Source organism: Lygodium microphyllum, chromosome 8 (genome assembly GCF_053477565.2).
Source record: "Lygodium microphyllum isolate KBCC chromosome 8, Lygodium_microphyllum_v1.1.10, whole genome shotgun sequence".
NCBI lineage: Eukaryota > Viridiplantae > Streptophyta > Polypodiopsida > Schizaeales > Lygodiaceae > Lygodium > Lygodium microphyllum.
In genome coordinates, this window is record NC_141142.1 from 54,796,204 (window position 1) to 54,823,470 (window position 27,267).

A 27,267-nucleotide genomic window follows, 5' to 3' on the forward strand; every position below is an offset into this window, starting at 1 on the left:
AATGAAAATGGGTGTTGCCCCATTTCCTAATCGGTTAGAGAAGCCAATCGATCCTATTAAGGAATACGATCTAGTCAGAGATCTAGATACCTTTAAACCAAACCTCACATTTCGACAATTATTGATGTTGTCCCCCAGTTGTCGGAAAAGGTTCAAAAGTATACTAACAAGAAGACGTGGTTTAAGGATTGCTCCCTCAACAGTGACAAAGTCCAACCAGGCTCCAGATCCTATAAAAGAAGTGGATGTGGCTAATGCTTTCCTAGATCCGGGTACTCCAGAGACTGGTGTGTGGATAGAAGGTTACTTCATCGCAAATGCACTGATTGATGGTGGTTCATCAGTGAACATTATGACGGATGTTACAATGAAGGATCTAGGCTTACAAGGTGTGCAACCAACCCAATGGCTCATCAGACTGGCGGATCAGAGTAGAATCAAGCCTTTGGGCATTCTCCCATATGTGAAGACTACAGTGGCTGGAAAAGATTATTGGCTAACCTATTTGGTGGTGAAGCCAAACTCTTATGGTACATCCTATCCTCTGTTACTGGGCAGACCATGGCTTTTTGAAGCCACAGCAAGGACGGATTGGTTCAAAGGAACCTTGACCTTGGGCAGAGGACCCAATAAAGTGGTGCTAAAATTGTATGGTTCTCAAAAAGGACATGGATCCACCTCCTTGGAATTATCTTCTGACTCCCCTAATGAGGCTACCGATGGAACATCAACAGACGAAGATGCTGTCAAACAGATCCTTCCCAAGAAAACAGTGGCACATTCCTTAACAATAGATACTGTAAGCCGACTTCTAAAAGATGCAAAGCCATTATCAATGGGTGAATACTTCCTGCCTGAACCAGGAATGACTTCGGAAATCACTTCTGACAATGAGATAGAAGCATGGATGTACTGCTCTCCCTATTATATGGCCATAGCAGAGACAAAGACAGAGACAGGAGAGGAAACAGAGAATCTGTTCTTCTGTTACAGAGCTCCTACAGAAGCAGAAGCAGAAGCAGAAGCAGAAGCAGAGACAGAAGCAGAAGCAGAGACAGAAACAGAAGCAGAGACAAAAACAGAAGCAGAGACAGAGGCAGAAGAGGAAACAGCGAATCTGTTCTTCTGTTACAGAGCGCCTACAGAAGCAGAAGTAGAAGCAGAAGCAAAAACAGAAGCAGAAGCAGAAGCAGAAGCAGAGACAGAAACAGAAGCAGAGACAGAAACAGAAGTAGAGACAGAGGCAGAAGAGGAAACAGCGAATTTGTTCTTCTGTTACAGAGCGCCTACAGAAGCAGAAGCAGAAACAGAGACAGAAGCAGAAGAGGATGAATATGATATGGACGAAGAAGATTATGAAAGTGAAATAGAAGAGTCTATCCCACCTGAAGAGGATACATTTGACGAAGAAGTTTCAGAGGCATCAGAAACAGACGAGCTCATGTTATGGGACAGAATGGTGATGGTACCATTTGGTCTGGTAAATGGATCTTCTCATATGCAAAATCTTTATAAGAAATGGATTAAGAAGAACAAGCTGTCTTTTAGCAGTGGCTCATGCCGTCCTAACCCATCCTTGCCAAAGAAAGATAATGATGATGCACCGTGCCAACAAGCACCAGTCCCACAAACCCAACAGGCATCAGAGGGTCCCTGTTATGTGACGTTCCTGGATGCGTCATCAGAAGATGAGTCTTCAAGTCAAGAGGTAATTAATCTTGAAACCAAACCCGAAACAGCTCTAATCCCATTTCAACATCTTAAGGAGTAACCTAAGTCTCCACCAAAAGAAGAAGTTGGTTCTAGTGGGACATCAGAAGAGGACACCACTCCCTTGAAGGAGTCGGATTTGTATCCAGAAGCAGTCCGTGGGACCTTCATCCGTGAAGTAGAAGGTGAAAGGCAGTTAACCTTTGTGGATGCAGAAGGCACTGAACGCCACTTGAAGGTGGGTAGCAGTCTCCCAGAAGAGGAGTTGTCAACCTTGTACAACTTGTTGAAAGAAAATTTGGACGTGTTTGCATGGTCCTACAAAGACCTAAAGGGGATTGATCCCACAATATGTCAACATCATATTGACTTGGAGCCTGATGCCAAGCCAGTACGGCAACGACAGAGGCGAATGAACCCGAATTATTCAACATTGGTGAAAGCGGAGCTGCTGAAGCTTCTGGAAGCCGAGTTCATCTATCCAGTGGCAAATAGTGAATGGGTTTCACCCATCGTGGTTGTACCCAAGAAGAATGGCAAACTTCGTATATGTGTGGATTTTCGAAAGCTTAATTCCAAGACGAAGAAGGATCACTTTCCTATCCCTTTCACAGACCAACTGTTGGACACAGTGGCAGGACATGAGCTTTATTCCCTTCTGGATGGATTCAGCGGATACAACCAAGGCCAAATCGCAGAAGAAGACCAATCCAAAACAACCTTCACCACAAAATGGGGGACCTACGCTTACCAAGTGATGCCATTTGGACTCTGCAATGCCCCTGCTACTTTCCAATGAGTCATGATGGCTGCATTTCAGAATCATCTGCACGACTTTATTGAGGTATATTTGGATGACTTCTGTGTCTATAGTTTGATCCGTAAACACTGGGAACACCTGGAACAATGTTTTGACCGATGCCGGGAGTATGGGATTTCCCTCAACCCCGACAAATGCATCTTTGGAGTCTCTTCTAGAGTTCTGTTGGGCCACATTGTCTCTGCACAAGGGATATCAACAGACCCTGCAAAGATTGAAAAGATCGCAAAACTGACAGCACCCACCAACCTCAAACAGTTGAGGGGATTCTTAGGCCATGTGGGTTACTACAGAAGGTTTATAGCCCATTTTGCGACAAAGGCAACTTCCTTGCACAAGCTTCTGAGGAAAGATGCAGAGTTTACTTGGACGGAAGAATGTGACAGAGCCTTCCACACTCTGAAGCAGTGTCTGATAGAAGCACCCATTCTGCAACCTCCTGATTGGACGAAAGAGTTCCATGTACACACGGATGCATCAATTGAAGGTTTAGGTCCTGTCCTCTGCCAAAAGGGCTCCTCGAAGTTGGATCAACCGATCTATTATGCAAGCCAAAAAGTCACTGATAGGGAACGGAACTATACAGTGACAGAGCTGGAGTGCTTGGCAATGGTGTTTGCCCTGGAAAAGTTTCGCCATTATCTCTTATCCACCCACTTTAAATTTTATGTGGATCATGAGGCCCTGTCCTTCCTGATGAACAAAGCGGATGTGAAAGGACGAATGATGAGATGGCTCCTTTTATTCCAAGAGTTCGACTTTGAGGTGATTACTAAGCCTGGTCGTTCCCATGTTCTGGCTGATCATCTGTCGCGTATCCCACAAACTGTAGATGAGGAGCAGGATGACCCAGACCTCCCTGATGCTTCCCTATTCTTGGTAGAAACTGTAACCCCCTGGTATGTAGACATTGCCAATCTGCTGGCAACCCAACAGTACCCTCCTGGTATTTCTAGTCGGGAAAGGAAGAAGCTCATGCTAGAATCAGCCCCATACACCCTGCTAGGTGGTGCACTGTACAAAAAAGGTAAAGATGAAGTGCTCAGAAGATGTGTTGCAGGAGAAGAGATTGGGATTGTTCTGAAGGCTTGCCATGACGAGCCATGTGGAGGTCACTTTGCAAGAGAAGCTACAGCTAGGAAGGCTTTGCTAGCAGGATATTGGTGGCCTACCATTCACAAAGATGCCTATGATTATTGTAAAAGATGTGATGCTTGTCAAAGAATGGGGAAACCCACGAAGACAAGTGCCATGCCATTGCAACCTATCCTTCCGTTGAAGCCATTTGAGAAGTGGGGCATCGACTTCATAGGTCCAATCAATCCTCCTACCAGAAGAAAACAGAACCGATACATCCTCGTATGTACAGATTATGTTACAAAGTGGTGTGAAGCTAAAGCCCTAAAGCGGGATGATGGTAACAGCGTGGCCCTGTTCATGTACGAGAATATCATCACCCGTTTTGGTAGTCCCTTAGAGCTGGTAAGTGACAGAGGCACTCATTTCCTTAATAAAGTTATGGAAGAATTGACAGAGTTGTATAAGATCCGCCATCGCAAGTCCACTCCTTATTACCCCAGAGCCAACGGCCAAGTCGAAGTCACCAATCGCATCCTCTGCTCGATTCTGACAAGAACGATTGCCGCACATCGTCCTGATTGGGACGATCGACTTACAGAGGCCCTCTGGGCATACAGAACCTCCCATAAAGCAGCAACAGGACAGACACCTTTCCAGCTGGTATATGGTACAGAAGCTGTTTTTCCTGTTGAACTGGAATTACCCTCTTTAAGAGTGGCTATCAAAGAGCGTTTGGGGGACGATGATTCACTGCAACGCCGTCTCCTGCACCTGGAATGTTTGGACGAAATTCGTAGGATGGCTCTACAATGCATGGAAGCCACGCAAGCTCGACGCAAGGCTTACCATGATAGCTTCATCAAGTACAAGGAGTTCAAAGAAGGTGATTTAGTCCTAGCCTATGATTCACACTTTGGCAAGTTTCTTGGCAAGCTCCAGCAGCGGTGGATGGGCCCCTATAAGGTACTTGCCGTCAACCCTAATGGTTCTGTCCAAGTGCAGATCGTTGATGCCTCTGATGATCCCTTTCTGATCAATGGATATCGCCTGAAGAAGTACTTCCCTCCTTGGGGATCTTGACAATTATGGTCACTTGATCTTTTCCCTCATTGGCACGGCGCTGTACTTCTTATGATGCTACTTCTGATAGCCGTTCTTCAATCACTCCTGATGAAGTGGATGCAACCCTCTGTCCCCTCAAACCCCCCTTCCAGCCTTGATCTCTTATCCTCTATTTTCCACCAGCATCAGTGGTGGCGAGGTTGGTTCTGACAAATGGTAGTTCTACCATTCCCTTGCTCAATTCGAAAAAAAAAAAGAAAAAAACTATACATATCGGTCATGGGAGAAAAGGACTTAGGTCCCTGTCATGCCGACCTATTCTTCGAGAAAAGGTGGAAACACCCTCGGGAATAGGGGAAAACAAGAAAAAGAAAATAAAGAAAAAAAAAGCAAATCTGTTATGAGAGAAAAGGAAGCAATTCCCTGTCATAGCAGGCCTCGTTTCAAGAAAAGGTGGTAAACACCCTTGGGCGAGAAGCTGGCTGTGGAAAAGGTGGTAACACCCAGCAGTCCAGAAAGTGGATTCATTAATTGATATTTCCAGGATCCAATTCCGAAGCTGCCTCCCTTGGTACGCTGCGTCCTGGGTCTCTCTGCAAAGTGACTACCTGTCCTCTAGCAGACAACATGTTCCTATCCAATACAATATTCGATTTGATGGCTACCTCCCTGGGTACGCCTTTTCAACAACTGACAAAGCGATCTTCATCGACAACCCCTTGAGTGATGTGAGCTTTCATCCTAACCGGATGGGGAAGTGAGTATGGTTGCCCTCTATAATTATCAACAGAGCGTGAGACAGAGGGTAGGGCGAGAGACCAGTCTTTTCCCTTCAAATTAAATGAGAGGAGAGAAGTGTGAATGAAGTGTTGCACGCACAAGATGGGCCTCTCAATGCACAAAGCACAATTTGTTCTGTGCACTGCACTATAAGGCTCCCTTGCCTTCCTTCTCGCACCGTATGCCGGCACAGGGCGGGATGCACAGTTGCACCATCAAATGCGCACAAGGCAGACAATCTTTGCACAAGTGACCGTGAGGATTACATCAATGGGTTTCAGGAAAAGGCTGCTCTCTTATATCTATCAACAGAGAGTGAGACAGAGGGTGGGATGAGTGTGACTGGAGTTTCTTCAATCAATTATCGAGAGGTGAGATTGAGGGACGTTACGACACTTGGAGTCAGGTATGTTCCCGTTTCCCTATGCACCCACGGGATGGGTCTTTGCCATCATCACAAGACACATCACCCTATTCTGTGCACTGCACCATAAGGCTCCCTGGCCTTTCTTCTCGCACCATATGCTGGCACAAGGCGGGATGCACTGTTGCACCATCAACTGTGCACCCTGGCATACTCTTTCTGCACCATTCCCCCCTTGTTGATTCCTCAACCGGGCATGAGATATGGGTTTCAATCATTCTTCTTCGAGTAATATTAGTCATGGGGCGAGTGACTGTTCTTTCATTTCATTTGAGTGACTGTGAGTTAAGTGCAATATCCCTCATCATCGACAACGCAATTCCTGCGATTCCTTCCATCAGCTACCTCCCTGGGTGCTGCCGCGTGGTCCCTGCCATGACGGACGTGTGCTGTAAAGATGCCTTGGTACCTCCTGCAGTCGACAACAACACTAGACGTGCCATCGACACTCCACCTTGCTTCTTGACAAAATGGGCCAAGTTTTTCTAACCCTCCCACTTTGGTTTCTCAGTGATGTTCATGTTTTAAGTGTGGGGAAGTTAGTGGATGATCCGTGGCGTGGTCCTAGGTCCCTGTTGCTCGGTTAACCCTATCCATTAAGGTCTTAAGTGTGGGGACGCGTCCCTGTGCGTCTACATTGCATACCCTTCTGCATATGCCTCAACCTGCTAATGCTTCTATGACATGACTTGTTGTTACCCTGATGGGGTCCCTTCCCACCCGACCGTTCCTTTTTCACCCACCTTTGGGGCTGTTCCCTTGCAGTTTTTTATTATTCCTTGATTTTGAGGTCCTGTCCTGTGAATGCACCCTACGTTCACTGAAGTCCAAATCCAACCTTATAGCCCTATTTCTCCCTTTGAACTGCCCATTTTTCCTTTTTTCCTACCCCTGTTCCGGTGCACGGTTTTTGAGTTATTAATTTTTGAAGCATTTTGCGCACCTTAGCCGGTTTTCCATGTGAACGCGCTTTTCTTGCTTCGGAACCATGCTCTGACATCATAGCCCTGCCAACCACTTTTCCCCTGACATTTTTCCTCTTTCCTCCGCATCATTCTGATACACGGTTTGTCCATTATTACTTTTCCGGATTTTTACGACCTTTTTCGTGCGTATTTTTGACATTTTTTCCATGTGAACCTGCCCTGTTTGCATCGGAATTCCGATTTGATTTGACAATCGTGTCCTCCGTTTCTTCCCCTACCTTTTTCCTTTTTCCTCCTCCCTCTTTCGACTTTCGGATTTTTACTTATTAATTTTTAATTACGTTTTCGGGAGTATTTTTGGTGTTTTTCACATGTGAACCCCTCCTATTTCCACCAGAACTGCGGGTTAATGTGATAATCCTGTGTCCCCCCTTCTTGCGGACATTTTACCTTCTTACTGCATGTCATTCCGGTGAACGGTTCGTCCGATATTAATTTTCGATCCCATTTTCGGGTTTGTTTTTTGGGTTTTCCCATGTGAACGCATCTTATCTCCGTCGGAATCATGTTTTGATGAGATAGCATTGTCGGGCACATCTTTCGACACATTTTTTCCTTTTTCTGCACCTCATTCCGATGCACGGATTTTTCGATATTAATTTTTATTTGTGTTTTTTGGTTCTTTTTTGGGTTTTTTGCATGTGACCGCCCTTTCCCCTTCCCGAAACCTCCGTCATATATTTTTCTTGTTTTCCCCCTGTCATCCTGCCCACTTTTTGTTTTTACGCTATTTCGTTTTGACGAACGGATTCGCGAGCCCGTTTTGCGTGTATTCGCGCCCGTTTTCTTTATTTTTCTTTATTTTTCTTTATTTTTATTAATTTTTCTTTATTTTTACGTGTATTCGCGAGCCCGTTTTGCGCGTGCACGCGCCCTTTTTCGATTTTACGCATCCCCACTCGCCCTGGTCATGTCCGCATGACCCGTACCATCATCCCGGTGCCATTTCAATCCCGTCACGGCAAATTTTTTTACCCCGCCCCGCGCACGTGCCCGGGACGGGGGTACGCGCCCATTTTCCCCGACCCCTTCCCCCCAACCACCTCCTCTGTTCCCCGACCCCTTCCCCCCAACCACCTCCTCTCCCTCTTCTTCCTGCGTCCCCTCCTCCTCCTCCTGCATTCCCCCCCTCCTCCTACTCCTCCTTCCCCTTCTTCTTCTCCTTCTTTGCCCCTCTCCTTTCCTCCACCTCCCACCCTTCCCTTCTTCCTCCCTCCCGTCTCCTTTCCTCCACCTCCCACCCTCCCCTTCTTCCTCCCTCTCGTCTCCTTTCCTCAACCTCCCACCCTCCCCTCCTCCTGCTACCTCCCGCCTCCATTCCCTCCCTCTCCCTTCTCCTCCCTGGCGCCCGTCCGTCCTGGTGCGCCTCCCCCCTGGCACCTCCCTCCCTGGCGACGTCAACGCCGCCGCCGTCCGGACCAGCAGGTCGTCGCCGCCGTCTGGACACGTCGCCGCCGCCGCCGCCTGTGGACAAAGCCGTCGCCGCCGCCTGATACCCGTCCCGCCGTTCCATCCTAGGCCGCCGCCCTCGTCGCGTTCTGCCGTTCCGTCCCAGGCCGCCGCCCTCGTCGCAGCAGGAGGCCGCGCCCCGTTGCCGCACCGCCGCCGCGCCCACCGCCCGAGCCACCGCCTGAGCCACCAACCCTCCCCTCTTCCTCCCCTCTTCCTCCTCTTTCTCCTCCTCCTCCTCCCTTCCTAACCTAGGTTAGTTTCACTAACCTCACAATCATCTAACTAACCTAACATTAGTTACCCTAATTAACATTAGTTAGGTTAACTAATTTAACCTAACCCCCTAATTAACCTTAGTTAGGTTAGTTACCCTTAACCATAGTTAGGTTAGGTATAATTAACCTTAGTTAGGTTAGTTCTAACTAACATTAACCCTAATCCTAGTTAGGATCATTACCCCTAACCCTAGTTAGGATCATTAACCCTAACTCTAGTTAGAACCATTAACCCTAACCCTAACCCTAACCCACCTTAGGTTAACTAACCCCCTTTAGGTTAGTTTCTACTAACTGGACTTATCTGACTTATCCAACCTGACTAACCTAACTTGACTTGACTTGGGCCAACTTACATGACTTACCCAGACTAACCAGACTTAACTAACTTACTTCTAACTGATTTATCTGATTAACATGATTTATATGATTTAATTAATTTCTAAATTAATTTTCCCATCAAAATAATTCAGAAAAATTTCTAAAAATTCCCTTTGCCTTTTGCCAATTTTTGGGAGTTTGTCCGCTGGAAATTACCACCCCCACAATTTCTGAAAATTAAATATTTCCCAATTTATCCCCCAAATTACCAACAAATGTAGAAAATTCATTTAAAAATAGTAAAAAAATCATAATCAAATTCTAAAAAATTCCCCTCACCCCCCTTGACCATTTTTCATTTATTTTCCATTTTAAAATATTACCATACATGGTACCCCTATTGTTTAAAACAAAAAAATAAAACAAAAACAAAAACAAACCAACAAACCAACAAACGGAAATTTCCCTTAACACTCTCTATTTTATTTGCCTAGACCCCATTGTGGATATTTCCTCCATATTCCTATGTTGTTTATATTAATTTCCCTATTATTATTTTTATTCTTATTTTAAAAAAAACACACAAGCCAACACCAACAACCAAACCTACACAAATTTTTTTCAAAAAAACAACAAAACACATCCACAACCCATAATAACCACCCAAACAACATAACCAACCATAAATAATCACAATTTAAAAAAAATCAAAAACCAACAAAAACCAAATCAACACATCTGCTAAGGTGTTGTGTTTGTTGTTTCATCAGTGATCTTTACTTTTCCTTTACTGGATTCACTTCTTTTGGGAGACTCTTCCGTGCGCATTTCTGCATTACATACACACCCCTTCCAGGTATTTATTTTATATGTTTTATTTATTTTCATTTTCCCCTTAATCACAAATTAATTGTTAAAATGAACTCTTTAATTCACCCACAGTTTCCACGCGCATTCGCGCTCAACACACACATACTTTTTAATTAAAATAAACAAGCCATTCACTTAGCACGTGCTACGTGCGCTACAAAGGCACTTTAATTTTTATTTAAAATGAACCAGCCGTCACATGAGCACGCGCTGGCAAAAAAGCGCTCCACATCACCTTAATTTGTAATCAATGAACTTGCATTTAGAGACCCAGTCGGATATCGAAGTCCGGGATTCGAATTAATGCACCGCTTCACCTAATAATTGGTAATTTAATTTCTAATAAGGAACCGCCATTTTCTTGCTAAGGTTTATCACTTAATAAAAAATTCACCCATTCTTAATAATCTATTAAAATGAACCCTTCATTAAATTACTTTCCCCCTCACTGCACTTAATTCCCCTTTTTAATGAACCGTTTCGTGGGAAGGATATGCGCCGTCATTAGAGTTGTTTTCCTGGTCCAGTCCTAATTTATCACCGATGTAGTATTGATATGTGTCGGATGTGGTATTGTTTTGGTTTACTGTCTTTGTTACGGTTACGGGTACGGTATGCAGTTTTTTTCTTTTTTTGCTTGTTACGGGGTTCTGGGTGTTTGTCTGATGCATCGCATGAAGCTTTCGGACGCATTTGTCTCAAGGTCATGTCCAATTTTTTCTAGGATGTGGTTTGCTTGGGGTTAGTTGGTCGAGTCACGTTTTCTTGTTTGGTTATTCTCTTATCTTTGGTTTTTTGTATGTTGCTTTGCATGCATTCTCCTTGATTGTCTGTGTTTGTGGTGTGTGTGTAACCATCTGAATGGCGCCTTCTCATGCTCCTCCCCCTATCCAGTACGTCCCATTAGTTAGTAGGGATTACTCTTTCCTACTTACTTTTGAGCCTCTCACGAAGGCGGGACTTGTTGCTTTTGTGGCTACTTCTTTTCCCCTGCTTCCAGAGGATCCGTCGTTATGTGATGAGTTTCTGGCCTCTTACAGCAAGAAGACAGGACTCGTCCAGGGCATTTCTATGACTTTGACACCTCGAGGCTTAGGGAAGGCTCTGTCTCTACCCTTCAAAGGTGAACCTTTTGTGACCACTCGTCAGCTTTTCTCTAATGAAGAGATTCTAAAGCTGTTGCAAAAGCAGACAAGGGAAATCCTCGATGTTAAGAATGTGATAAACTCTTCAGGAGTTTCCTTTTCTATGATCACTGATCCCGTATGGAAGACAATCTGTCAGTTTCTCCAGGACAGGTTTATGCTTGCCAAAACGCCATCCCAGTACTTGTCCAAAGAGCTTTTCACAGCTTCCAGGATGGTGCTGAAAGGAGTTGCTATTGATTGGAGCACTTATCTCCTTACTAAAATGGATTAACATTTCGTTAAAGTCACCAGGGGTAATGTTACCAATGTCACATATGGATCATATTTGTCTGCCTTCTTGACCTATTCAGGTTTACAGAAGACTGTGCCTCCACCTCCTCCATCAGATCCAGTACCTCCTCCTCCACCTTCCGATGAGTCGAAACCTATTGACATAGAGGATGATGATTATCCGCCTCCCCTGGTCGTACAGCGCAAACGCTTGAAGCGGGTAGCGGATAAAGCTCCTTCAGTACTTCCTTCAGTACCTATCCCTACTACTTCTGGCAGTGATCTCCCTGGGTATCTCACTTGTAATAACCTGTTCAGAGCACATCGAGAAGGATCATTGGAGATTTCAGTTCCCTCCCTGCACAGTCTCGTTTCAGGAGATGCCATTCCTTTCCTCTGTAAGGATATTCAAAGCTCCATTGAGTTGTCAGTGACAGCCTGTGTTCAACAGCTATACGCGTCTTTTTATGAAGAACTCATACATTCTAAGGACCAGTTGCATAAGGCAACATCTGAGTTAGCTTCTGCTAAAGATACCCTAGCAGATTTATTTAAGCAAATGGAACAGCAAACCCAACTGGTTGCCACCCAAAGCGATGAGATCTCTTCTTTGAAGATCCAGTTACTAGAGGCTCAATCACAGGTTACTAGCCTTTCAGAGGAGAAGGAGAAAATGTCCAGAGAAGCACAGGAATTCCAAGCTATCTTAGATGACAAACTTTCAGCTTTACAGACTGCTAATGACACAGTGGCCAACCAAGCCTCCCAAATCCAGCAGTTGCAAGATCAACTTGCAAAGTCCCGCTCTGTTCCTCCAAGCCCTAATGTTCCATTGATTCCTTCTCTTTCACAGCAGGACTTGGCTGCTCTTCAGAGATAGGCTACTTTGTGCCCTCTATTCCAAGATAAAGTGGAAAGATTGCAGTCCAGAATGGACTTGTTATGGTCTACCTTTGAGCAGTTTCAGGAATATGTTCTACCAGACCATTCTTTCTTTGTCCACTACCACTTACAGAAGTTAGTCTTCCACATGAAGCTTTCCACGATGGATTTACCTCTTCCAGAGGATGGTGGAGTGGGGCTTGGTCTGCTGAGTTGTTGACAGAGGTAGTCAGAATGGTCTTTGAAGATTCTGTCATACCAGATACCATGTTGATGTCATACATGTATCTACGAGGAGACTTGTTAATTCCAGATGAGGTGGATATGGCATGGTATGTGGGGGATGTGGTCTTACAGGCTGTTTTGTATATCAATCATTTGGAGTTGCACATAGCTGACATGTTCCAGAGTTATTCCTCCAAAGTAGCTGATTGTCATGATAATTCGTGGCATCCCATGATTGATTCGGTGGTCCTAAATCAAAGACAAAACACAGCTCCTACCTCTGCCCAGAGTACTAATCAACTGAGGATGGATCTCTTAGCCTATCTTTCAAAACATAATCCATTTTATGCTACCTTCTTTGATGCCTATCATAGACGATCTCCCTTAGGACCTTCTGTTCCTACCCTCCTCTATTACCAACAAATGGCTCACCGCTATGCTATATATCTTTCCCTTTGTCAAACTAATTCCACCACTATTTTACCCCTTCTTTTCCAACCTTCATCTTTCCCTCAAATTCCCATTTTTACATACTGTTCCTTTATTGAGGATAGGGTATTTTCCCCTTCTCCACCCTGTTCTTCTCCATCCATTAATGTACCCTCCACATTTCCTATTTATCAGTTAACACCCTTCCTTAGTGATTCCCTATAAATTTCTGCCACTCCTTCTTTAACTTTTTCTTCTTTTTATGATTTTTCATATCCCTCACTTCATCCACTTTTCCTTATTCCACTACCCTCTCCTAACACTTCTATATCTCAACCACCTCAGTTGGTTAGTGACTGTGACGGGTTTGATAATCAGATTTCCAGAAGAAGGGGATGGAGTTCGGATGATTGCCTTACAGGACCGCAAATCAATTGGCCAGTAATTCCAAGAGAATGGACAGCTTCCAGTCAAGCTTATCAGAACTATGTTCATTTTGCTCAGCAGTATTCACAGTCTACAGATCCCTCAATGAGATTAACTGCTCACTTTGCTTGGTACCTGGCGTATATGCATAGGCACTCTCATAATGATTCCAAGCCTATTCCAAAGTTGTGCATGAATGTCAATGTGAGCATTGATTCCCAATAGCTGGATATTTTGTATTTTCATGCCCTTTGTTTGCCTAGCAGATACCTGGTCCTGTTGGAAAGGATGTGCTGTCTCCAGTTTTTTCAAAATCCTCCCAAAAACTTTGTAGATGAATCCTTGTCTATGGATCGTTTCCGACAACATCAATCTTTTAAGAGGGATCATCTTCATTGATACCTTTCCAATGTATGGTGGAAGCTTTTTAATGAAAATCTCTTTTTGAAGGAGTCATTCAAATGGTTGTGTTGTGTATTAGTGTTTGTGTTGTGAGTTCATTTAAGTAAAACGAACGTGGTGGTTTCCTATTGGATTTCGTGTACGAGCTACGTTTTGGAGAATTGTGGTGCTGGGTTCGTGGTTGGAGAGTTGACGCAGATGCTGATGAAGAAGAAGCAAACACTTATATCCTTTATAAATTTGTTGTGATTTTTAGTTTACTAAGAGGTGTTAAAGTATAAAGAGTTTTCCTTTCTTTGTATTTTTAAATCAGAAATAGGTCATAAGTTGGGGTCGTGGTGGATGGATTCTTTTTTAGGAGATATTGATGATCAAAGTTGAGCTTTTCCCTGAACTTGTATTCCCTTTTTCTTGGGTCACAAGGACGCTTCCTTATTAAGTGTGGGGATATTTTGAGTGTTGAAATGACTTGTTTTTTGGCTGATTTTTGTTATTTTTGAGAGCTGAATGGTTGATTTTATGAGATGATTGATTGATTTGGAAGTGGTTTGAGAGTGTTTTGGATTATATTGATTGTGTTTTGGAAGTTCATGTTGTTTATTGGTGGTTCTGTGATGTTCTAATAGGTTCTGATTGGTTCTGTATACCTTCTGTTTTGGTCTGTTTTGTTCTGATTGTCTTCTGTAAGGAGGGATGGAGTATTGATTGATGAAGATTGAGATATTGTGAAAGTTTATTGAATGGTTTGTGAGAGTTTGGAATGGTTTGAGAATAAGTTATGAGGTTTTGGTAACCTTTTATAACCTTCTGTAGGTCTTCTGTAGAGCTTCTGTCTCTGTTTCTGTTCTGTTCTGTTCTGTTCTGTACTGTACTGTTCTGTGACTGTTTTGTATGCTTCTGTATGTGTTGTGATGGATGAGAGTGTAGCTTGGGAAAGTTTTCTAGCCTTGGAAAGAGGTGAATACAAGTGCAAAAGAGCTGAAAGAAGTGGAAGAAGTAGCTGCTGAAGACTCAAGTGAAGACTGAAGTGAAGTGACAGTAGTGAGCTATGAAAGGACACTGTAGTGGTTCTGGTGACTCTTCATATCAGACATACCTCTTGGGAGGGGTATCCACGACCTAAGAGGGATTATTGAGAGTGACTTTGAGAGATTGTAGTGAGGATGTGATGTATTATTGATAGAGAGAGAGAGAGAGAGTCAGAGATAGCCAATTCTACTCAAACAGAGTGATTGTATATGAGAGATTGAGAGAGAAGACTATGAAGATATTGAAGATGAATACTATGTGATGTATTTCCATTCAAAGATGGTGTATTCCTTTGCTTTCTTTGTTCTATAGATGGATTTTATGAAGATATTGAAGAATATGGTTGATTCTATTAAAATCCGTGGGAGATCTACATGATGCTGTATGAAGATTTGTTGTGCCTGGTGTTCTTTTCTTCATTGTGATCATATGAAACATGATAAACAAGCTTGTTGATGTTACAAGATAGATTTTCTTGCAAGAGAATTCCCTTTTCCTTGGTGTTCCTCTTGGGGCTCCACCATTATACATAGCCTTCTCTCTATGCTTATTGCTGCCCATAAGACCAAATTTAGCCACAAGCTTACTCTCTACACTCCCATTTAACCCATTTTCAACATACTTCGTGTTATGCATTTAGATGGGCCTAAAGAGGAAGGACTAGCAGTGTCCTTATCTCTTCTTCTCTTTTCTTCCACAAGAGCTTCTTGATTATGAACCTCAAGCAAAAAAACATAGGCTGAAAATGAATCCATTGGGGCACTCCATCTTGTTTTCCCTCTTATACTCTGACTTGCATCAGCCAATTCTTCAAACTTTGCTATTTTGCCTTTTTCCATGCAATCTAATGCCTACATCCAAATGTGAGAGTTTGCTTCAACCATACCTCCTTTACGAGCTTCTTCAGTCCTTTCAATTCTCAACCCATATGTGGATGCATCTATGGCAACAAATGTTGTCCTTATTGCTACCATCTCTTCCAACCTCTTTTGAATGCCACCATTTCCAAGATTTGGCTCTATTGGAAGACCATTTTTTGTTGCATGTATTTTGCCATCTTTCCAAAAGACTAACCTTTTCGCTTTCGCTTCACGGTAGGCTATATAGTCTCGCTTTTCATGTTGTAAAATGTCACACCAAATACATCTCCTCTCGTATCCTTCTTTGTACAGTCTTTGGGTTGTTGCCCACTGACCCTTCTCTTCTACCTTAACATCCAACTTTTTGACATTTGCATAGATTTCTATCAAATTCAGCCTCAAATCATACATACCTTTGATTAATTCATCCACAACATCACCTTTAAGAGCCGGACCAGCAAGTATAGCCAATTGTTCTGCCATAGCCACCACATGCACCTTAGCTGCAACTTTAGTCTCCTTCTAAGCACTGGCAAGTGTAGTGCATGTACCCCATCTCAATTTCATTCGTTCTCTCTTTGCCAACATATGCACTGCCTCAGTTATATTAGCCCAATCTGATTTCAGCCCTATTTCAAAAGAGGCATCTTCTAAATGATCAATCTGCTTCTCCTGCAAGAAGATAGGATCTACAGCCTTTAGAAACAAATCAATTTTCTAACTCTTCAATGATTGTTGCTCATTGGCATCCAATTGCGTATACCAACTTCTAAAGTCATGGAGCAAAGCTATAGCAATCAACCCTTTATTGGGCTTTTCAATCCAATCTATAAATGTCTTTTTAGTTACCAATCCTGCATCTTCCAAGAAAAACTCTTCTCTCAAAACTTTCTTAAAGACTGCCCAATCAACATCTCTTCTATGTAACTCATCAATCCGATCATGCAATGCATGCATGGCCAAACGAGAGAAATATCAACTCCATGCATACTGCGGTGTCGGAGGTGTATTTGTCGAAAGTTCGAATCCACCGGGGATCTGAAGTAGAAGGAAATAGAGATAGGAGAGGAAAGAGAAGATAGAGAATACCCAAGTGGTAAACACGACAAAAACAAATCACCATTAATTGAATCAATATGTATTGAAAGAACCTGGAATCTTCGCACTACTCAGAAGCAATCTCCAGGCATTAGTTCTCTTGGAGCTCCTTTATAGACCAAAAACGTGGATCAGAAAAATCAGCTCTCTGATAGCCCCATTGGCTCCAAAAGGGGGAAAGGACGCAGGACGCCTGGTCACAGATCAGCTAGGAAGATATGGAAGATGAAGAAGTAAAGGATATGGTTGCAGAGGATGAGGAGGACTCTGAATGCGGCAACTAAGATTCTGGCACACATTGGAGGATGTGCACATTCAGAGGGGGTGGATGTCATGATGTTATGAGGACACAGTGTGAAAAAGTAGATTCTCGCCTTTTGAATAATTTGATTCTTTTCCCTGCTATCAGAAGTTTTATGGCTCTCCCATCCAGCTCATTTAATGCATAAGTAGCATTATCAAACACTTGTCCTACCACATAGTGTCCAAACCATCTTTTGGAAACTTTACGCATGGCACTATGCTAGTTATCTAAACTGCTATCATAAACCAATACCCAATCCCCATCTTTATGGTTCTTGGTCTCAGTCTATGTCTTTTGTCAAACCGTTTCTTGTTCTGTATCCTTGCTGCCCTTAACTTTGCAGTTGCTGCGTCTATGTCTTCTGGCTTTCTTTCCAACTGTCTAATGCGTAAGGCCAACAACACCTCTCGATTCAACTCCTCCTCCCAAGGTAACACACTCCATGTGACTATCATCTCTTCTATTGGCATGATAGGTTTTTGACCATACATCAACTCTATAGGCATATATCCTGTAACAACACTATGAGTTGTTATGTCAGCCCACAAAGCATAAGGGAGCAATCGTGGCTACTCTTTTACCTTCTCTCCACATGCTTTTGCCAATGCCTTCACAATAGGTGGGTGACCTCTTTCACTTTTTCCATTTCCTTCACGGTTATAGGCTAAAGTTAAAGCAAGCTTTATCCCCAACTGTGCAAAGAAATTGTAACGTGTCCCCCTATCCACTTGAAGGACACGTCTTAGCAGCCCATCGGAAAGAGAGTCTAGAAAGGGCTGCCCGGCACTCCCAAGGAATGTCACAGGATTTGCGATCTAGGTCTTCCCAAGTCTGCCACGAAGCGGAAGCATTCCGACCATTCCCACTTAGGACTGACCTAAATCAGGGTTTTCCTAATGGTCAAATTCCTAGAATGGTAGCTAGCGTCGTCGAGCCCCAAACAAACTACTTCACGCAGAAACATCAGAGTCGAAGTGGATTTATACTGCACTTGGTTCAAGGAGAATGGGAAATGAGAGGGATGCGAAGCTCGACCTCTCTGCCCGTAAGACATAGTCCCATTCCGTTCCCCTAAAACAACACAAATCGAAACTCTAGCTTTTATTGATTCTAAATCATTGTTGCCTCACTGTCAAATCCTTAGAAAAGCTCCCAGCCAATCGGGACCACCCTTTTGTAGGACGGACCCAGGGTCACATCCACCGCACTTTCCTCGGGTTGCTTTTGTTATCTAATTACCTACCACATTTAGTTTAACAAGCAAAAACAGCTTCCTTAATTAACTAAATAATCACTGGTTCCTTCACGTAACTTAGGCTCTGACATAGAAAAACAATGTCAAGCAAGTTCCTTTTCAACATTTGATCTTTATTTATCAGTCTTTGGAATACATCATATAATCTTCCCGAAGACTATTCCAGCAATCCTTAGGGATCACTATTCCAAGTTTCGCCCATTGACTAGTATGGGGGCCTCGAGATCCCATCTCGAGTCACGTCGGTCTCTTGTGCAAGATCAAAGGCAAGGGATTTACAGCCAGAGCCCCCACTGGCACCCAGGTGTCCTCCTGCTCCAAGTAGCACCCACGGAAAGACCTCTCGTGGCGGGTTTGGTCCACGTCCCCGGCGCCGCTAACAACCCCCTTGGATAGGGTCAGGCAGACATTCGGAGGTAACTGGTACTACCTCTCCCTCCAGGCTCTTAACCTGAAGTATTAGATATTTTTTCAGTATTAGTTTCTTGAGCGAAGAAGTACAAACAGTGCTCCTAAGTGTATAATCACGAGCATTCCAGTGGTCGTTTGTACAGCCAACTCCTAAGGTGTGAATCCTTCTCTCCGAATACATCCAGCATTCAATCCGGGATCAATCGCGACTTAGCAAGATCCCAAGGGTTTTGTAAGCTAAGTTGCTTGTTTACCCTCTTTCCTTGGGTTAGGGTTTATACCCTATTGACCCAAATTGTTAATACCTTAGGTTTCCTTATATTGAGGTCAATAAATCCTAGGCAACCTCATCGCCCCGAACTTGGTTGGTCAATTGCTTTCTTGGCAAATTTGTAACTCCCCTAACTTATCAAATCAGCCCCAAGGAAGGGTGACGTAGCAGAATGACTTCTCATCCTCTAGAGAATTAGACTTGTACTTAGAACTCGCCAACCTTGTTCTAAGGAGTGGTAATACTATTTTGTGATCTAGACACAAAACCATGTGATGTTGCAACTTGTTGCACGAGATAGGTGTCAGCACCTAACCTGTGGGATTATTTTTCTCATCACACGGTATTCCTTGATCAAGAATACCTTTGATCAAGTTGTAGGGTTTGGGAGTCCTATTGACCCAATCCAAAACCTAACCCTACTAGGCCGATAAACGTTTTGGCCCTAGGGTTCCTAGATTCCTTGTGAAAGTAGCATTCCGTCAACTGATCCTTAGGGTGAGAACCCTAGATCATTCTTGCACGGCGATTAAATAATCCTAACATTTCGTGGATGTGGATAGGACCTTTAAGATAGGAAGTATTAAATCGATTAATTGGCATCCCAAGTGCAATACTAGGCAGAATTTTATCATAGCTTAACCCTATCTAGCACATTGAGGTGATCGCCATATGCTAACTAATCATACCTTTATGATTCTCATGTCCGTTGCTCAATTATACGCGAATTACTTAGTTGATCTAACCAACCCACGAGTAAAGATGATCTTCCCTTTAAAGATGCAAATACTTTCCCTAAAAGATGTAAATAATTGCAAGATAGGTGAGATGCATCATTCCATGTGAATATGCAAATTCAAGACCATAGACCTTTTTGCAATTATAGGATCTGTAGTGATCTTTTCTTTTCCTTGCCTTATTTGATGTTGATTTACATCCCGAACTATTATTATAAACCCTATCTTTAATGCATTGAATTCAAGCTTTAATATGAATATGCATCCTTTCCCAAATTCAAACTTTGATAAAAAAACTCCATGCATGAGCGAATGCCATGAGTCCATCATTGATTTAATTCGTCCTTTATCACTTAGCCCAACCTAGAATGTAATTATCACCGCATGTGTTTTGCAAAGTACATAAATCCTTTCCATGCATTGCAACTATTCGAACATCATTTAATGGGCGTCTACGATTATTTTTACACGAGTCACAACTAGGAAATTACTATGTAAGTGCATTATGTGTTTATGCCCTATCCTTTGCGTGATGCAACAAGATGCCTTTGCACAATTCCGTCTTTAACTTATGCATCCTATGTTTAAAATTTCAACTACCCTTAACCACGAAAGTGCAAGCAATTGCAAATACTTGACATGCAACTAAATTTTGAAGATCGAACGAGCAAATAAATTTTCCAATGTATTTAAACTTGCCTACAAGAATTAAACACGCTTAGTGCATCCTTCATGCAGGAAATTTATCGGAACATGGGCATTAAGAATCAAGGTGTTGTCCACTCGCATACTCGGGGTGGAAGCTCCCGCGTGTGCTCCTCTCGCCTTTTGCTTAAGAGCCATTGACGAATTAAATCTCGGTTCAGTAACTCTCCCTTGTTCCCCCTTTTCGTTTTCTAAAATTTCCTTCCTTTCGGGATCTCCCTCGCGGCATGAGAGTTAGGCCTTGGGGAACACAGATTTAAAAACCCGAGAGGCACGGTGTGAACTTGGCTTAGGGAGGCTTCAATTAGAAGCTTCCAATAGAAGCTTCCAAGCTTCTGTATCCCAGGGATGACATGGAGAGAGAGTGATGAAGAAGATGGAGATGACGATGGTGATGATGATGATGATGATGATGATGATGATGATGATGGTGGCGATGATGAAGGCAAAAGCCTGGTAGCGTGACCAGGGTGGCGGCGGCAGCTTCCTCTACGGCGGCAGCAACGGGCAGCACGATTCCTTCTCTCCCCCCCTCAAGCTTGGGAGGGGGGGTTCTTATTAATGCCAAGAGGCATATTTCACGGTGGATTCCGTGCCACGGTGGATTCCGTGAGGTTTTACGGTGGATTCCGTGAGGTTTTACGGTGGATTCCGTAAACTTTGATGACCGGGGCTCATACACAAAGTGGATTCTTTGTGCGAGAAGTTGATGGGGACGCCTATCCTTTTCGGGCGTTTCATTAATTTAGTGTGTACATGGGTGATTCCATAGCGGGTGATTCCGAAAAATGCATATTAAATTAATAAACATTTATGAGTTTAGAGTGTGCACTCGTAATAAATTAAGGTTAGGATTGATTTCTAACCAGTTGATTTATTTATGTAGCTGAAGATTACTAAGTACTCACTTTTGTCAGTTTAATTGTATTATTTTACTAACGATTGTGAATGCTTCAGTTGATGTGTAGAGATAGCAATAGTGGCGGAGGAAAGCATTGGAGGATAGCGAGTATTTGATTTATCACTTATATTTTGATGTGCGCATACCTTAGGCATGGTACCTATATTTTGTCGCGCCTATTTATGATGCCATGAGGCATATTCCACAGTGGATTCCGTGAGGTTTTACGGTGGATTCCGTAAACTTAGATGACCGGGGCTCATACACAAAGAGGATTCTTTGTGCGAGAAGTTGATGGGGATGCCTGTCCTTTTCGGGCGTTTCATTAATTTAGTGTGTACATGGGTGATTCCATAGCGGGTGATTCCACAAAATGCATATTAAATTAATAAGCGTTTATGAGTTTAGAGTGCGCACTCGTAATAAATTAAGGTTAGGATTTATTTCTAACCAGTTGATTTATTTATGTAGTTGAAGACTGCTAGGTATTCACTTTTGTCGGTTTAATTGTATTATTTTACTAACGATTGTGAATGCTTCAGTTGATGTGTAGAGATAGCAGCAGTGGCGGAGGAAAGCATTGGAGTCTAGCGAGTATTCGACCTTTGGACTATATTTTGATAGGCGCCACGCCTATATTTTGTTATGTCTATTGAGACATTGATTATTGATTATTATTTTGTATGCGCCTATGCGCCCGGATATGTTATTTCTATTTGCACATTGAGATTGGGCGTGCCAGACTCTATGGGCACCGTCCATTAGCTTTATTTTCCTATTTTTGTAGAAAGCAAACTCAAAAGCTAAAAGCTTGTCATATTTTTGTAAATTGGGCTATTATTGAGCATGAAGATTGAAATATACATAAAATACATGCTTTGTGAAGCGCTCACACAAGGCATGGGGGAGATTAAACCCAATTTGTATCTTACCTCTTGTCGTGCATGCTTTTACATTGTTTTTTGTGCAAAAAGGTAGAGTTCATTGTTCTTGGGGACCTTCAGGGATTCACTACGTGAGCTATCTATGCGACCGATCTGCGCACCAATTTATTGAGGCGTTGGATATTTATTTATTATTTTGTATGCGCATGGGCGCACGATTATGTTATTTGTACTTGGACATTGTATTGGGTACGCCTGACTCTTTGGGCACCGCCCATTAGCTTTATTTCTATTTTGTGCTAAAGCAAACTCAAAAGCTAAAAGCTTGCTATTTCGTAATTTGGGCTATTATTTGAGCTTGAAGATCATTAATACATAAAATACATACTTTGTGGAGCGCTCACACAAGGCATGGGGGGAGATTGCACCCAATTGGTCTCTTGTTCATGTCGTGCATGCTTTTTACCTTGAGTTTTGTTCAAAAAGTAGAGTTCTTTTGTTCTTGGGGACCTTCCGACATTCACTACGCAAGCGTACAGCATCTGATCTGCACACCAGTGGTATCAGAGCGAAGCTGAGATCGAGAGCTTCCAATCGCTACCCATCTTGTGCAAAGGCGGAGCTCCTGGAACGATCGAGCTCTATGGTCAATCTCGTCGCGAACGGTCGATACGGGTGGATTCCTGGCGATCAAGAACCTCTGTTTCCATCCTCAAATCACGAAGCACCGGCCTGCAGCAGCGGAGGACCACTCCTACATCCTCACATACAAGTCGTGGAGTTACAGGGATAAGTTTCAATTTCCATAGACTTAAAAACTTAAAAACTAAAGATTACAAAGCTTAGAGAAGCTTAAAAGCTTCTAAATTTCAACTCGACGTATTAGAGGAGGTCTCCGAAATTTTCGCCGAGCTGAAAAAACGCCCCTCCCCCCCTAAAATTTGCCGTTTTTGATTCCTACAAGCCTAAAGCTTAATCACTTCAGCTCCAATCACACAAGTCTCATCAATTCTGCAAGTCTACAAAGTTACTTACTCTGCAAGTCTGCTAAATCAACCAAGTTCTGCAAGTTCTGGTACTCTGCAAGTCACATAAGTTTGCAACTCTGTAAGTCAGACAAGTCACTTGAAGTCAGAACTGACTTCTGTTCAAAACTCATAGAAGGGTTCGAGAGTCGTGTTCTTGCATTCATCAGTCAGTTTGATGACTACTTTCATGAGGAAACATATGCAGAAAAAGATAAAATCAAGTGTGTCACTAATCATTTAGTGGATAGAGCATCTCTTTGGTGGACCGTGGTTCGTAAAAGTATAGATTGTCCCACTACCTGGGAGAATTTCAAGAAGAAGTTTATGTAGAATTTCCTTCCTCCACAATTCCATGAAAAAGCCATAAAGCAATGGGACCTTCTTCAGCAACGAGATCGTGAGTATATTCCGCAGTACACCGAACACTTTTGGAATGCATTACTCCAGTTACGCATGCTTGAAGACATACCTGAAGCGACTCACAAGCGCAAGTATATGTCTGGACTACTTGGGCATTACTACGCTGAAGTTAATATGTTCAAGCCTGCAACTCTTGAAGACACAATTTCATTAGCTCATGACACTGAAGACAAGCTTCGAGGAAGAGACAAGCGTCCACAACAATTTCAAACCAATGGTAACTATGGATCTAAGCAATTCAACTCAAATTTTAGAAGATTTAATCAAGGTCGTTTTCCTTCATTATCTTTCCGTAAATCTTGGGCAAAACCACCTGCTTTACCATCTAATACCAACCAAAACCCAAGCCTATTCCACATCCAAATCCTAATATTCCTAGACTTCCCGCCATTGCAAACAATGTAACCAAAGCCAAACCTATAGTGTGTTATAAATGCCATCAACCTGGACATCTAGCAGCCAATTGCCATTCGAAGAAGCCACCTGTCCATATCAACTACCTTGGAGCAATGGAAGATGACGAACATGAAGAAATGCCTGATTTCACAGAAGATGAAGACGACATTACTACTCCTTCAAATACTTTACCAGGTATGCCAACTCCACATTCTTTATTGACAATGAAATGTTTAGTGCATGGAAAGGAAAAGATTATTTTGCATGATGATGGTAGTACTCATGATTTTATTTTTGCAAAGCTAGTGAAAGAATTGAAGTTAAGACTGTTCCTACGCATTATCGCATTAAAGCAGCATTCTTAGGCACAAGGTATAATGGAACACAAGAGGTCCATGACTTAGAAATTCAAATTGGTGAATACACTGAAAGAAGGAATTTTCTAGTTGTACCATTACAGTCCAGTGATATTATTTTAGGTATGCCTTGGCATCATCAGCATAACCCTGATATAGATTATTCCACACATTCGATTAATATTCAATTTCAAGGAAAACATATTACATTGTATGGTATGCATGCATCTAATGCTTTTCCATTGCTTTCTCATACTCAAGCTAAACGTGCATTACGCAAAAGTAGTAAATCTTATCTCATTTGGGTGAATGAACTGCAAGTTAAAAAAAATCATATGCACCCTAGGCATAAAGAATTTCTTGCACACTTTAAAGATTGTTTTGCAGAAGATCTAGCACCTGCTTTACCTCCTTCACGTCTAGAAGACCATAAAATAGATTTGATTCCTGGTACACAACCACCTTGTAAAGCACCATATAGACATAACCAGATAGAGCAAAAAGAAATTCAGAATCAAGTTGAGGAATTACTAAATAGAGGATTGATTAGACCTAGTAGTTCTCCATTTGGTGCACTTGTTTTGTTAGTAAAGAAGAAAAATAATACCTATCGTATGTGCATTGACTATCGAGCTTTAAATAAGATCATAGTAAAGAATAGATATCCAATTCCTAGAGTCGATGACCTTATGGATAAACTGCAAGGTTCTGCCATATTTAGTAAAATAGACCTTAAATCTGGTTATCATCAAGTAAGACTAGATAAGTCTGACATATTCAAGACTGCATTTAGAACACAATTTGGTCATTATGAATTTTTAGTGATGCCTTTCGGATTGACTAATGCACCTACTACATTTAGTAGAATGATGAATCGTATATTTTTGAAATATCAGCATTGTGTTATTGTCTTCTTTTATGATATTTTGGTGTTTAGTCAAAATGAGAAAGAACATTATGAGCATTTGTCCTTGGTTTTCAAATTATTGAAAGATAATCAACTGTATGCTAATCCGAAAAAGAGTGAGTTCTTTAAAACAGAAATTGAATATTTAGGTCATATAGTATCATCAGATGGTATTAAGGTTGACCCTAAGAAAATAGAAGCAATATTGAACTGGCCTATACCTAAAAATGTGCATGAGTTACGATCTTTCCTAGGTCTTGCTAGTTTCTACAGGAAATTTGTGCGTAATTTTTCATTACTTGCTTTGCCTTTGACCAAACTTTTGAAGAAAGGTATTGTTTATCATTGGTCCGATAATCAACAGAAATCCTTTGACTTATTGAAACATGCATTAACCCATGCTCTTGTATTACAATTGCATGATTTTAATAGACCATTCTTTTTAGTAGTGACTGATGCTAGCGGATCTGGAATAGGAGCCGTAATTATACAGGACAATCATCCCATAGCCTATTCTAGTTGTAAACTGAAACCTTCCGAACTGAAATATTCCACATATGATAAAGAATTATTAGCTGTAATACAAGCTCTAAGACAATGGAAACACTACTTAATGGGTTCTGAATTTATGATTAAGACCGATCAACAAAGTATTAGACATTTACTTAGCCAACCCCAAATATCTGACCGACATATCAAATGGGCAGCCTTTATTCAGATTTTTCATCCTATCATTCAATATCAACCCGGTAAAGAAAATGTAGTGGCCGATGCATTAAGTAGAAGACCTGCCATTCATAATATTTCTGTTATATCATTTGATTCTTTAACTCCTATGAAAGATACTTATCATCAGGACATTACTTTTCATGCTAATTGGAATAAATTAGTTAGAAATAACTGGATTCCTATTGATTCACTGTCTTATAATTATGGATTCATGTTTTATGAAAAGAGATTATGTGTTACAGTTCCATTCAGATCTTTTGTTTTGAATGAGATTCATTGTCCTCCATATCAAGGTCATAGAGGTATCATATCTACTTTACGTACATTAACTGAAGATTTTTATTGGCCGCATATAGACACTAATGTATCTAACTTTGTTTCTGAATGTTTGATTTGTCGAAGAGTTAAGAAACATCACAGTAAATAGTATGGATTACTTATGCCTTTATCTATTCCATCAAGACAATGGGAACAAATTTCTATGGATTTTATTACTGGTTTACCTAATACTAAGCTAACCATGATATGATTTGGACTGTAGTAGATAGGTTTAGTAAACAAGCATATTTCATTCCATGTAAGAAAACTTTAACAGCATCTCAGGCAGCACAGTTGTTTTTGAAAACTGTTTTCACTAACCATGGATTACCAAAAGTTATTATTTCTGATCGTGATTCTAGATTTTGTAACAACTTTTGGACTACTTTATTTGCTAACCTAGGAACAAAAATTGATTTCTCATCTGCATTTCATCCTGAAACTAATAGACAAACAGAAGCCACTAATAGTACTATTCTAGATCTTTTACGTGCTTACACTATTTCTAAACCACAGACATGGGATACACATTTGCATTTATTACAGTTTGCATATAACAATACACCACACACATCTACAAAGAAAGCACCGTTTGAAGTGATTTATGGTTATAGATTGTCTACACCTGTTGCATCTTTATCAAATAGAATTCAGAGTGCTGATGATATTGCTAGTATGCACGCTACTATTTTTGATGAGGTTAAAGACATGATTGCCAAAGCCCAGCAATCATATACCAAGCAAGCCAATAAGAAAAGACAAGCAATGAATTTCAAAGTTGATGACTATGTTTGGTTGAGAATAGAAAAACGTAGATTACAAAGTGTAGATAGACACCCAGTTGTGAAATTAGCGCCTAGATTCTATGGACCATTTAAGATCATTCATAAAATTAATGACACTGCATTCAAGTTAGAATTACCACTTCACTGGAAAATTCACAACACATTTCAATTAGTTTATTATGACCCTTTAGAGGCCAATTACCTGTACACCCTATTTATGAAAACCCACCTTTGTTAGAGGAAGAGACTGAAATACTTGAATCTCAAGCTATCATAAACACTGACTTTATGACCACTAGAACTGGCCGAAG